At 42.4% G+C, this 12,937-nt stretch overlaps 1 long non-coding RNA gene across 1 annotated transcript; it reads right to left on the bottom strand.

The window, feature by feature from the left end:
• Positions 1-11,792: 11,792 nt before the first annotated feature.
• Positions 11,793-12,724, bottom strand: LOC137386930 (uncharacterized). The gene is made up of 3 exons (XR_010977853.1): positions 12,635-12,724; positions 11,982-12,114; positions 11,793-11,812 (listed from the first exon to the last, which is right to left on the bottom strand). It is a non-coding gene; the product is annotated as an uncharacterized lncRNA (long non-coding RNA).
• Between the last annotated feature and the right edge of the window lie 213 nt (positions 12,725-12,937).

Raw genomic sequence — 12,937 nt, 5'->3', positions numbered from 1 at the left:
TTGATCATACCAAACCTATTGTTTTGCAGTGTGATGCCAGCACTGTTGGGCTTGGGGCAGTACTATTACAGGACAAAAAACCCATTGCTTATGCTTCTCGCTCATTGACCAAATGTGAAAAGAACTACGCACCCCTTGAATTAGAGTGCTTAGCCATGGTCTATGATTGCCATCGGTTTGACCAATACATTTATGGCCACCCAGATGTGACAGTTAACTCAGATCACCAACCTTTAGAGTCCATAATGCGAAAGCCATTGCTACAGACACCTAAGAGACTACAGAGGATGAGATTGATGTTGCAGCGATATGATGTCAAGGTGACCTATTGCCCAGGGGCCAAGCAGGTGATAGCAGATATGCTTTCCAGAGCACCTTTGAAGGGTGACAGTTTAGTAGATATGGGACAAGAACAGGTGTTTCAGCTAAAAAAATGGGAAGTTCGAGCGTTAGAGATTGAAACTTTTAATCCAGAACAGTGTTCACAAGTAGGTGATAGGAAATTAGAGAGGGTGAGAGAAGCAACCAGTGGAGATGCAGAGCTGGTGATATTGGGCCAGGTGGTGAAGCAGGGATGGCCAGACAACAAGGATGAGGTGGATGCGAAAGTGAGGAGCTATTGGAATTTTAGAGATGAGATTGCTAGCTTTAATGGCATTTTGTATAAGGCAGAGCGAATAATTTTGCCAAAAAGCACGAGAAAGGAGGTGCTGAATAGTCTTCACAGCAGCCATCAGGGTATTGAGGCAACTCTGAGATGAGCGAGAGATAGTGTTTATTGGCCCGGCATCACAGCAGATATAAAACAGACAATTGGAGAGTGCCAGGGCTGTCAGGACAACAGAGGGAGTCAGACAAAAGAATCACTGAGGTCTCACTCGATACCCAACAGGCCCTGGGTTAAGCTGGGTATGGATTTGTTTCAAACAAGAAAACAGGAAAATTATGTGATTATGGTGGACTATTTTTCAGACTACTTCGAGATAAATAAATTACCTAATCTTGAGGCAGGAGCTGTGATAACAGTTATGAAAGAGCAGTTCGCGAGACATGGTATACCGGAGGTAGTACACTCTGATGGTGGGCCACAGTTTACGTCAGATATGTTTGCCAGATTTGCACGTGACTGGGGGTTTCAGCACACCATATCTTCACCGTATCATGCACAGTCTAACAGGAAGGCAGAGTCGGCTGTTAAAATAGCGAAAAACATGCTGGACAAGGCTGACAACATATATGCAGCACTACTGGAGTGGCGGAATACTCCTTCGTACATTACAGAGAGCAGTCCAGTACAGAAATTGTTCAGCAGGCGCACTAGGGCCATGGTTCCACAACCAATACAGTCTCTAATACTCCAGATCCTAAGTAGGACACACGTAGTGGATAGAAAGAAGTGGGGTAATTTCAAAGCACAGCAGAACTATAATGTGGGAGCCAAAGACTTACCTGTCCTTCATGTAGGACAACCAGTATATGTTCAAGATTTGAGAAGGTATACCAAGGGAAACTGGAATGGGGGTAAAGTTATAGGCATATGCTCTGACCGTTCCTATATAGTCGAAACTGGAGACAAAATGCTAAGACGAAATCGACGTTATTTGAGGCCTGCAGCCACCAAAGAGGGCCCTAGTTGTGTGAGGGGTGAAAGAGATGATCAGTTATCTGCTGCAGAACCCCCCGACTCAAGTTCAAATACCTGTTAATCGTCAGAATTGTGTGAGGAGTGAGAGAGCAGATGAAGGGATATCTGTTGCTGAACTCCCGACTCAGATAAGGGTTTGTGAGAGAAGCGAGAGAGCAGATGTGGGGATATCTGTTGCTGAGCCTCCGGACCCTTCTCAGTCAGCTTCAACAAACAATGTACCAACTAAGACTCGTAGTGGAAGAGTTAGCAGAATGCCACGACACTTAAGTAATTATGAGTAGACTGCCAGGATATCAATACACGGACAATCATAAGTTGGACACTTGAACAGTGGATTACATAACAACACTCTACTTACATAACAATACTCGATATATACGTATTAGTAGTTAACGCTCATTTGTTTTATTTTGCTTGTCATTGCTTATTTGGTAGTATGCATAATAGTTTGACTAAGCTTCATATACCTGTGGGGGGTCCGAGGGGGATGTTACAATACCACTTGTTAGTAGGCTGTCGGGTCAAGGACATAGGGGACTTCCTGTTGTGCGCGGCATGGTCGGGCTGATACAATATACTTTTGTTGTATACTTGCGATATACTTACAATTTAGCCGCATCTAAACATTGGTGGCTCAATCCAACACAGTAACAAAGTGGACAACCGTTTCAATATGCATTTTATTTGTTCAGAACACGATCGTAACTTTTCAATATTTTATGTAATACCGCTTTACAAAAGTGTATTCATATTAAAAAAATATAAAACTATTTTTCAAATATAAACGAATACAGAATAATTAATGGTGTATTTTTGAGAAGATTTTTCCGTTTTGTGAGCGTGTTGATATGTGCAAAATTAGTATACCTGATTAGCACATAGAAACAAAGGACTACAAATTATACATAGTAGGCTATAGCTAACGCAGTTACCCTTCCGAAACATAAGCCACGATTCATGACTGGCATATCCTATGAACTAAGTATTACCATCTAATTATACATACTTCAACGGAACCAATGCTGATGTAAGAATGAATAATTTAACCTTGAAAGACACACAGCATTGGATCTCTTATGGCTCAAATAAGGGTAAAGACAGCCTACCAGTTTCTAGATACTGCCTCTGAGTGGTTGATTTTAGAATAAGAAATCTGCAGCTCCCAATCTCAGTGAGCTCCACAGACTTGAAGTTGGACAACACTCAGAGGTAGACGTACCGACGAGCCCTGCAACAAGTGACACCCCAAGTACTTGGTGAGTTATTGATATAGCTGTTTTCCTTGATAAGAAAGCTTTAATATTTTACTTAATTAATTATTGAGAAAGCAGTTATATCATTTTTGGTGGAGGCACAGTGTTTCTTTCCTGTGTACCATACATGAACTTGTGCATATTTTTGCACAGAATAACTGAGATCTCTGGTGGAATAGCCCCCATCCAACCAAAAGATTAATTGCTCTTGTGGTCAGTTGCCTTGTTGCTGTTGTCGCGTGTAGTACCGCTCAAATAGGGCAGGGAGCACGCTTGATAACGCTTCTAGGCAAGCAGAAATCCTAGGCCTGGGAAATTTTTTTTTTAACAATTTAAAAGATTGTTGAATTAGACCGCAATTGAGTAATTCTGACAAGCTAATATACGCCTGACAGGGAACCGGCAACCTGACTACGCTGTGTCATTAGCAATTATCTAATCAATAAATTTTTGATAGATAACTAAAGGGTAGATTAAAAATACATTTAATCCCCACACTAAGCTCTGAAAGGACTTGATAAATTGTCAAGAGAGCGAAGCGAATTTGTCTGTTTGAGCAATTACCATTGGCTTGAGTGCAGTTCATATTATTTAAACAATTTCCATTTATCTTAGTGAACCCGCATTCGCCAAGAGTGTATTTACATAGCAACTGGCAGTTAATATATTCAACTAAAAGTAAAATAATCAATTAATTCAATTTTCACAGCTGACTGTCTTGCAATTTGCTCACAGAATATAACCATCAAATGTTTTCATCTGACTGGTACAAAAACTTAGTAGGTGGTAGAACTCGTGGTGGAGCCACATATAAAGCTGTATCAACTGAATCAGTAACAGTGATGGCGTCAGAAGCCACTAGTACCAATTCAACCCCTCCCGTCACCACTGCCTCTACAGTCTCATACACTCCTAATCCTTTATCTACACCTCTTCATTCATCCACACCTTACCAAAGGCCAAGGGACTTGCTGGATGAAATACGTGAGAGCCAAGCCCAGCAAGCACCTTCAGCCACACCCCCTCTACCATCCAACATGTCTGTACATGACATGCAGCTTACCAATCTGACCACCTCTACTATCACTCAGCCACCATCACTGCAACCAAATCAGCAAATACAAATGGCAACATCTTTTGGTACATCTCCCATACCACCGATAAATATGGCTTCTGGAGGTATGTGTAATGCTCGATTATCTAATCAAAATTTTCAGCAGTCAGTGGTAGATAGCCAACCAGTAAATGGAGCAATCCCACCGACTAGCTCAGCACAAGCTAACACAAACATTTCCAGAGAACATCAAGCATTAGCAGTATGGAACTCTATACCTAATGACTTGAAAGCATATATATTAACAATGAATGGAGCTCCTGTGCATAGCACACCACTCGTCCCTCCAGCACCACCGCCTCGGCCGAACTTCACGGGTGCTTACCCTCGTCCGAACAACCCTAGGCATGGCTATGGCCACCCAGGCAAAACCTTTGGCGCACCAGGAATGCCTCCGCCACGCTTTTCTCGACCCCCATATGAGAATCAGCAAGAACGGATGGCTCAAAGACCAGGAGCTCAAAGCCAGCTTAAGGAAATAAACCGAGTGCCAAGCGACGAGTTGCCCCTAACCGCATCCGTCAATAATAAAGACCAAAAGGCAAGCGGTACCATCATTCTACCCAACTTTGATGTGAAGGAGACATTCGCCGATGAACCGACAGAGAGCTGGGAAGGATTCATCGAGCGTTGGGAGATAGGAATGATGACCTTTGGTCTGGATGAACTGCAGCTAGCCCAGTGCTTACCAAAGTCATTAAAAGGGTCAGCGTATCAAACTTACATAGGTTTGGTGAAGGCCGGAAGCCCCGCCATTCGTGACTATGCAAAGCTCAAAAGTGAACTGAGCAGCGCCTTTTTGAGGCATAAGCCGATGAAAGGACGAAGTCTATTTACTCTATCACAAGGGAAAAAGAGCGTGGGCACATTCTATGATGAGGTGGTGACCGCAGGCAAATCAGCATATGCTGATATGCCAGCTGACTACAAAAATCGCATTATACGAGATGCATTCATCAATGGACTCAAAGACAAGTATCAGGACAAGATTTTGGCCAGTGGAGATGTGTCTCTTGAAAAGGCTTTGGACATAGCGAAAAGAGTGGAGTATACCGATACAATCGGTAAAGGTCAGAAGCTGGTGGCAGCATCCCAAGGACATGTAAATTGTGTTCAGGATAACCCTGACCAACTACAAGCCCTTACTCAGCAAATGAGTGCTTTAACTGAGTTGGTAAGAGCCCAAACTGCAAGGCCACCCAAAAGCCATGAATCTTCCAAGCATAGTTTTCCATCAAATGGTTCGGGGAAAGGCAGCAACTCGAAATGGGTTCCGAAAGCTCAGAATCAGCAAAAATTTCAGCATAAGAATACAACATCAGCGAATAACCCTCGTGAAACTCGAAACTTTGCTAATAGCCAGCCGAAGTCTAGACTCTTTTGTACACATTGCCGTATACCTGGTCATGATATCGCTAAATGCTACAAGGTCAAGCGAGGTGTGAACGCGGTGGACCTTGACACAAACCATGAAGTAACAGCTGAAATGAGTGATGATCAGTTTGCGGAGATGTTGTGCCAACCGGCAGAAGAAAAGGAACATGTAAATGTGGTGATGGACGAAAAACCAAAACGACGCCGTAATCGGAAAGGGAAAGGTAGTGGCATAACTCCGACCACTTACGCGTCGTTAGCATTGATGACACTGCTCTGTCAGTTTGTAGGCGGAGAAGCTGTGCATCCTAGAGGCCCATTGATATGTGGATCAAGGAAAGAGGACAGTCCTCACATTTTTCGAGTTAATACAAACTACCACTGTGATAGTAGGGTGCAGAATGCCACACTGAAACCTGCCCCCCTACGCATGATGGTCTACCAAAGAAATTTAGTGAAATGGAACAGCCTAGCCTATCAATGCAGCAAATTTCGACAAACTATTACCACAGAAGTTAGTTTCTTCACTGATATAAAAACCAAAACAACAAGCTCTGAGCCACTCTCGATAACGAAAGAAGAATGTTTGACCATGGTCAGCAACCATGAATGCAAAGATGGAACTCTCTATGGAGAACAAGGTGTTTACCTAACCAAGAACCCTATTGATGCAGAATACAAATACTGCTGCAAGAAACACGACTTCAGTGCTGATCAATGCAGCACAATCGAAACAACCGTGTATAAAAGGCATGGCGCTCAGTACTTTGAGTCACCTGCAGGAGACGTATCTCACTGCAATTATGACCATGGTAGTTGCCTACTGGCTGATGGAACCATGCTCGTTTGGGAAAAGAACGAAAATGTCACCTGTGAGTTTGAGCCAGACTTTTCAGTCAATGGCACATACTTTGATGGACATTTTGTGAGTGATGATTTCGATCTCGCCTTTACTTTCACTAAACATGGACTGCATCATCACAAGGACTGTCAAGGAAGAGTCGCATCCATGACGGACCAAGGACTCCTTGTGCGGTTCTTGACACCTTTACCAAATATCACCCTAGATGATCATGTTGTAAATGAGTATACAGCATGGGGAGATGATACGGCGTTACTCAACGCAATGATACAGGACGTAGCAACTGATCTCGCAACATCAGAACGGAAACAATTTTGGGACAACTACGCATACACTTGCCAGAATATTGCAGCTACTCTGAAAATAGTAAGTCTGCTGATGTCTCAACATCCCACAATTAGCGCTCGATACATGCTGAAAAATCCAAACATAACCGCCAGAGCCGGCCCAAGTTTCGTGCAAGTCTACCCTTGCACCCAACTGTCTGCAGGCATGTACAACTTTGTGGCAATGCCCAAGGATAACTGCACCGAGTACCTTCCAATGAATGTTACTATTGGCGGCAAGACACATACAGGATTCTTAGATCCAGTAATGAATGTCGTTCATTCAAAAAGCATGCAAGTAAAATGCGAGTTACAAAGAGAGGCATTAGTACAGCTAAATGACACAATATATAAGTACAAACTGGATGGAACCCTGGAAGTAGCAAAAGTAACTCACAACCTTACTCTGCCAAATATCCATTTAGGTGCCCATCCAGTAGAGATTCATGAAAGTATTTTCAGTCTCGCCCATCGTCTCAATTGGCAAGAATTCAGTGACCATAGCGCTCTGAATGATATGCTTGCCACATTCAGCCGACAGCATCAAGTTCTACACGCTATGGGAGTGGCCACCTCTCCCCATAAATCATTTGAGGAAAATGTAGTTGAGTCCAAGGAAGAGGTCCTAGGCAGGTCCTTCATGGCTTTCTTATTTGGAGGACATGTCGCCTCAGGCTTCGAACTCTGGACCTTAGCAGTCAACGTGATTGTTAGTGTTATTTCTATAGCACTCCTAGGATATGGCTGTCTCCTTAAATGTTGTATTCCACGGTTTGGACCCAGTAGAGAGTCAGTAAATGCTATTAGAGCGCAGAACAATGATGAGGAAGAACTAGAAGTAATTGTTGACCAGACTCCAGCTTTCCAAGATGCAAACGATCTAGTTCTGGCCACAAATGAGCAGGAAACCATGTTACTGCCGTGTAGCGCCACGACCTCCTGGGAACTACCATCTGCTCCAACAGAATCAGAAGTGTATGCCCAGGAACCTTTGACCATGATACCGGAAGTAACATTTCCAACTTACTTCACAGAAGAATTTTGACTAGAGGCCGACCCATCCAACATCTCACAAGTTTTCGGAGTCAATAGCGGTAGACGATGCAAGAATGCATTGGTGAAAGTGAGCATAGCCAGTCGCAATTATATGGCTTTAGCAGATGCAGGAGCCACTATTACCCTAATGCGATTGAACATTGCTCAAGAACTAAATCTACCACTGCATAAACATAAACTTTGTGCAACTGGAGTAACCAATGACGCATTAGCTATTGTTGGTCGTACCGCAGCACTTGTGAAACTTGGAAGACATGAGTATCAGCAATGTTTCTATGTTGCTGATAAAATTTCTCACGAAATAATCTTGGGTACTGATTTCTTGGCCAAGTTGGGTGAGGTCGCCTATAACTTTGACAAATGCACGATACGAGTCAATGGAGAGACGCTACCTATGGGCAACAAAGCTGTCAAGGCTTGCACAGTGTCGAGGACAGATCATATGGTCTGTGCAGTAAAAGTTGTACACAACACCGAACTGCCTCCATTTTCTGAGACACTAGTAGAAGCCCAGGTTAAATCATCAAACATTGACGGACGTGACTGCATATTCGAAGGAGATTCAAAAGCTGGATCTCGACGTGTAATTATGGGAAAGTCAGTGTGTAAAGTTGATAGAGAAAAAATTCGCATTCCAGTGATGAATGCCGGACCATCATCCTATACACTGCAAGAAGGTACGTTCGTAGGCAATGTAGAAACTTTAGAGCAAGACTTGCCTATACTCAATCTGAAATCAGTTCCTGTGAGAACCAAGGAGTCTACTAACCCAGGAGACACCCTGAAGCAAGAGAACACAGATCTGACAGATAGTGAAATGGGTCGACTAAGAACACTGATAAACAATTTTAGTGACATAATTGGAGAAAATGTCTCAGAGCTCGGAAGAACTACCATTGTCGAGCATGTTATTGAAACTGTACCAGGAGCAACACCTGTACGGAGCAGACCCTACAACATACCGGTACATCTAAAAGCCGAAGTGAAATCTCAGATTGATAAAATGCTAGAACATGGCCTGATAAGGATGAGCACAGGTAATTGGAGCTCTCCAATAGTATTAGTTAAGAAAAAGGATGGTAGTTGGAGATTCTGTGTCGATTACCGCAAATTGAATGCCGTCACTGTCAAGCACTCTATGGCCTTATCTAACATAGAAAATGCCATGGAAGTGATGCATGGGAAGAAGTATTTTAGCAGCATCGACTTAAGCTCCGGATTCTATCAGGTAGCCCTCCACAAGGATTCTCAAGAGAAGAGTAGCTTTATAACACCATGGGGATCCTACGCATGGACAGTCATGCCTATGAGTGCATCCGGAAGCCCTAGCACATTCACACGGTTAGCGTTAGCCATAACTGCTGATCTGATTAGTGCTGGAAACTCTTGCGTTTATATAGATGATTGGCTACTCACTTCCAAAGATTTTGATCACCACATCAAACTACTGACCACAGTATTCACACGTTTGCGATATGCAGGCATAAAATATCGCTTCAGCAAGAGTTACTTTTGCCAAAAGGAGATAACGTATCTCGGTCATGTGATTTCACAAAGTGGTATAACTGTGTCACCACATAACACTGTGAAAATACAGGAATTTCCCACGCCGAAAGATAAAACAGGAGTTCGGAGACTCTTAGGATTGTTCGGATTCTACCGGTCCTACATCCAGAACTTCAGTAAACTAGCGGCACCATTGATAGCCCTCACCAAGGAGTGCAGTCCCTTCATTTGGACAGAAGAATGTGAGAAAGCTGCCATTACGCTCAAGGACAGAATATGTTCAGCACCAGTTCTAGCATTCCCAAATTTTAAACAAGAATTTGTACTGACTACGGATGCATCAGCAACTGCAGTGGGAGCAGTGCTTTCACAGAAGGGAGAGGATGGGAAAATGCACCCAATCTCCTTCTACTCGAAAGCCCTCTCAGCTGCAGAACAAAAATGGGATGCTTGTGAACAGGAGCTCTACGCCATTTTATGTGCAATAAAGCACTACAAGGCATTTCTCATGAACGCGCACTTCAAGGTGCTAACAGACAATATAGCCTGCACATTCATTGTAAAGAAAGGCGACTTATCACCAAGACTAGCTAGGTGGGCAGTGCAGCTAGCTGACTACTCATTTGACATCAGCCACAAACCTGGAAAAGAGAATGTAGTAGCAGACGCTCTATCCAGAGCAGAAGTTGCTTTAGTCGAATCGGATGACGAGATTACTGAAAATGATAGGGCAACATCAGCTGCCCAAGCAAAAGATTACTATCTCTCACCAATCCTCTTGTATCTCCAGAAAAGAAAATTCCCAATAGATGCCGGAAAACGAGATATTAACGTCATTAAAGAGAAAAGCAAGCATTTCAAAGTAGTGAAAACAGTGTTATACCGTGTTAAAGATGACAAGCTGTTACTGGCAATACCATCCTCTCAAAGGAAGGAGTTGCTACATGCGGCACACGAGTCTGTGATGTCCATGCATCCTGGCCTGACAAAAACAATGTTAACCTTGGCTGATCGTTATTGGTTTCCGAAAATGCGAAAAGAAGTTGGCCGTCACATTGCCCAATGTGGATCATGCCAACAGAAGAAAAACCCAAAAGTACCAATGAGAGTACCACTGAAAAATCAGATGGCACAACACCCTTTTCATGTACTTTCGGTTGATTTTCAAGGCCCATATGTTGAAAGCGAGTCAGGTAACAAACACATTCTGGTATGGGTAGACCATTTCACTAAATGGTGTGAAATGGAAGCCACCAAGGACCAATCCGCCGCAACGGTAGCTCGATCGTACATACACAGAATTTTCTGTCGATTTGGAGCTAGCAAGATTCTAATCAGCGATCGAGCAAAGAACTTTTTGAGTGATGTAATCTCAAATATCAACAAGTTGTTAAAAGTCGATCATCGATTGACCACCCCGTATCACCCACAAACAAACGGTCAGGTTGAAGTTTACAATCGGAGCATCGGAAACATGCTATCACATGTCGTAGCTGAGAATCACAAAAACTGGGATGAGTTCATTCCATTTTGCCAACTGGCTCACAATTCTTCCCGACATACAATAATAAACGCCTCTCCAAGCCTACTCCTGATGTGTCGAGAAATGCGATTACCTTACGACCTAACTAAACCTGAACTACCTGAGAGAATTGAACCAGGAACATTTGCTGCTCAACTACATGAGAAAATGTCCCAGGTTTGGCAACGAGCTAGGGAAGCTATAGAGAAAGGAAAGCTCATGCAGAAGCATCAGTATGATAAGAAGGCGAAGCCTTCAAGCTTGCAAGTGGGTGATGCAGTTCTATATTACACACCCAGAGGATACAAAAATCGTACCTCTAAGCTAATTAAGCGATGGGCAGGAGTATACATCATCAAGAGTATATCCGACACTAATGCCGACATCCAGCATTTTGATGACCCAGATGAGCCACCCTTCCGAGTACATTTAAACACGCTCAAGCTATATCTTGGACCACTAGTACGAGGAAGTAGTCATGAGATGAGTCTAGATCTTGGTTACTCACCTGATAGCGACACCGATGGAGATTCGGAAAGAAACGTTAGCAGTGAATCCGAGTCGGATGATGATACTAGCGCATCAACAATAGATATTAGCCGAAGTGATGAACTAAGCGATAGCTCTATGGCAAATAGCAAACCTACAATTAAAAAGAAAGAGTTAGTAGCTCAACAATCAAACAACAAACAACCTGCAAACACAAGAAGTCAGCTGCAACATTCGACAAAACTCGCAAACAAATTGGCGACAGATCAAGAGTCTGTAGCAAAGTCTGAAACAGGCAGCAACCCTACCACCACTAACGAGCAAAGAGCAAACAGATATGGTCTGCGGAGGAAGCCAAAGCAAAAACGAGAGAAAGGCTTTCTCTACTCCAGCCAATAGACTAACCTTGGCATCTGTCATTTTATAATCGCATATAACCGCATTATCTTTAACCAAAGACATTATTAAGAACCAAATAGACTGGATGTGTAAACACGATTACTTTTATTGAATTATTTATATATACAATTAGGCATCAACTTGTGCTAATTCAATTTGGATGGGTGCACGCTGGCATCTTCTATGTAAGTAGCAAAAAAAAATTGTACCCACAAGTAGGACCATGGCACCGACTGCCACTATCGGCCCAACCACTGACCAATCTACAATGATAACAAATACAATAGAGAATACCATATATATATATATATCAAGCTACTCTTGTGTGTTGATGTAAATTGATCCGAAATTCTTTTACACATGACATGACTAGCAGAACTGAAAAAGGTAAATAAATAAATTTGTAAACCATAAATTGCTTAGCACAATTACCGATAGCTAGTGGCAATTCGGCTGTAGATGTAAACACAAACGGAGCTGTAGTAGGAGGCTTCAGTGTTGTAAGACGCTTCAGTGTTGTGACACACTCTGTGACACCCCTCCATCCTTTACAAGTGTTTCTAATCTGATAATTAAGTAGGAAGGAAATAGTCACGCGCCACTCACTTCTAGGTATTGCAATGGATAGTATATCTATACCCTGTTTTCTATGCATACAAACATACATTTTTATTTTTTGCTATTTTTATTTTAACTAGAAACATAGCCACGCTTACGCTGCTTATATTGATAACCAAATTTCTGGGAAAGTGGTGAGGCGTTGCTATTACCTTCCTGGTAGTTAGGGACCGTTTGTACACTCTTGCACTCATGGATAGCGAGTGCACTATTCATTCAGTTATATGTAATGTAAAAGGCATTTATGTGAGCACAGGTGTGCCTTGAGTAATCTAAAGCTAATATAATCTGGTAAATGTAATTTTTGAAGAAAATTCCGAGAAAAAAAAAACTTTCTCGGTCTCAAAGCCATATTTTTGGCCAAGCACAAAAAAAAAGTACATAACGGCTTTGTGAAAAGATGCAATGACGGCCTGATCAAGAAATGTGATGTTTCTTCACAATTATGTTTTTATTTTAATACTTACAAAAGGTGTAGAAGTAGCAGTAGCATAATTGATTATGAATGTAACTAGAATAAACTGGTTTTGCAGTGACATAGTAGTGTTTTGGATAGCAGTGTGTAGTGTACTTGTAGTGCTGAGTACGACCATGCGTATGTTGTTTACGCATGCGTAAATAGCCTAAGTGAACCGTACGATTATTGTTTTTTTTTAATCTCCGTAGTTTCGGTTTCCACCCTCTGATTTGGTGGGACCTTATTTTATAATTATTACTTTATTATGATCATGTCATTTTTGTTTTTCATATTAGGGACTAATATGTTTTAA

This window comes from Watersipora subatra, chromosome 2 (assembly GCF_963576615.1).
Source record: "Watersipora subatra chromosome 2, tzWatSuba1.1, whole genome shotgun sequence".
Lineage (NCBI taxonomy): Eukaryota > Metazoa > Bryozoa > Gymnolaemata > Cheilostomatida > Watersiporidae > Watersipora > Watersipora subatra.
Note: the sequence above shows the minus strand (reverse complement) of the source record. Positions and strands in the feature narration are given on the sequence as shown.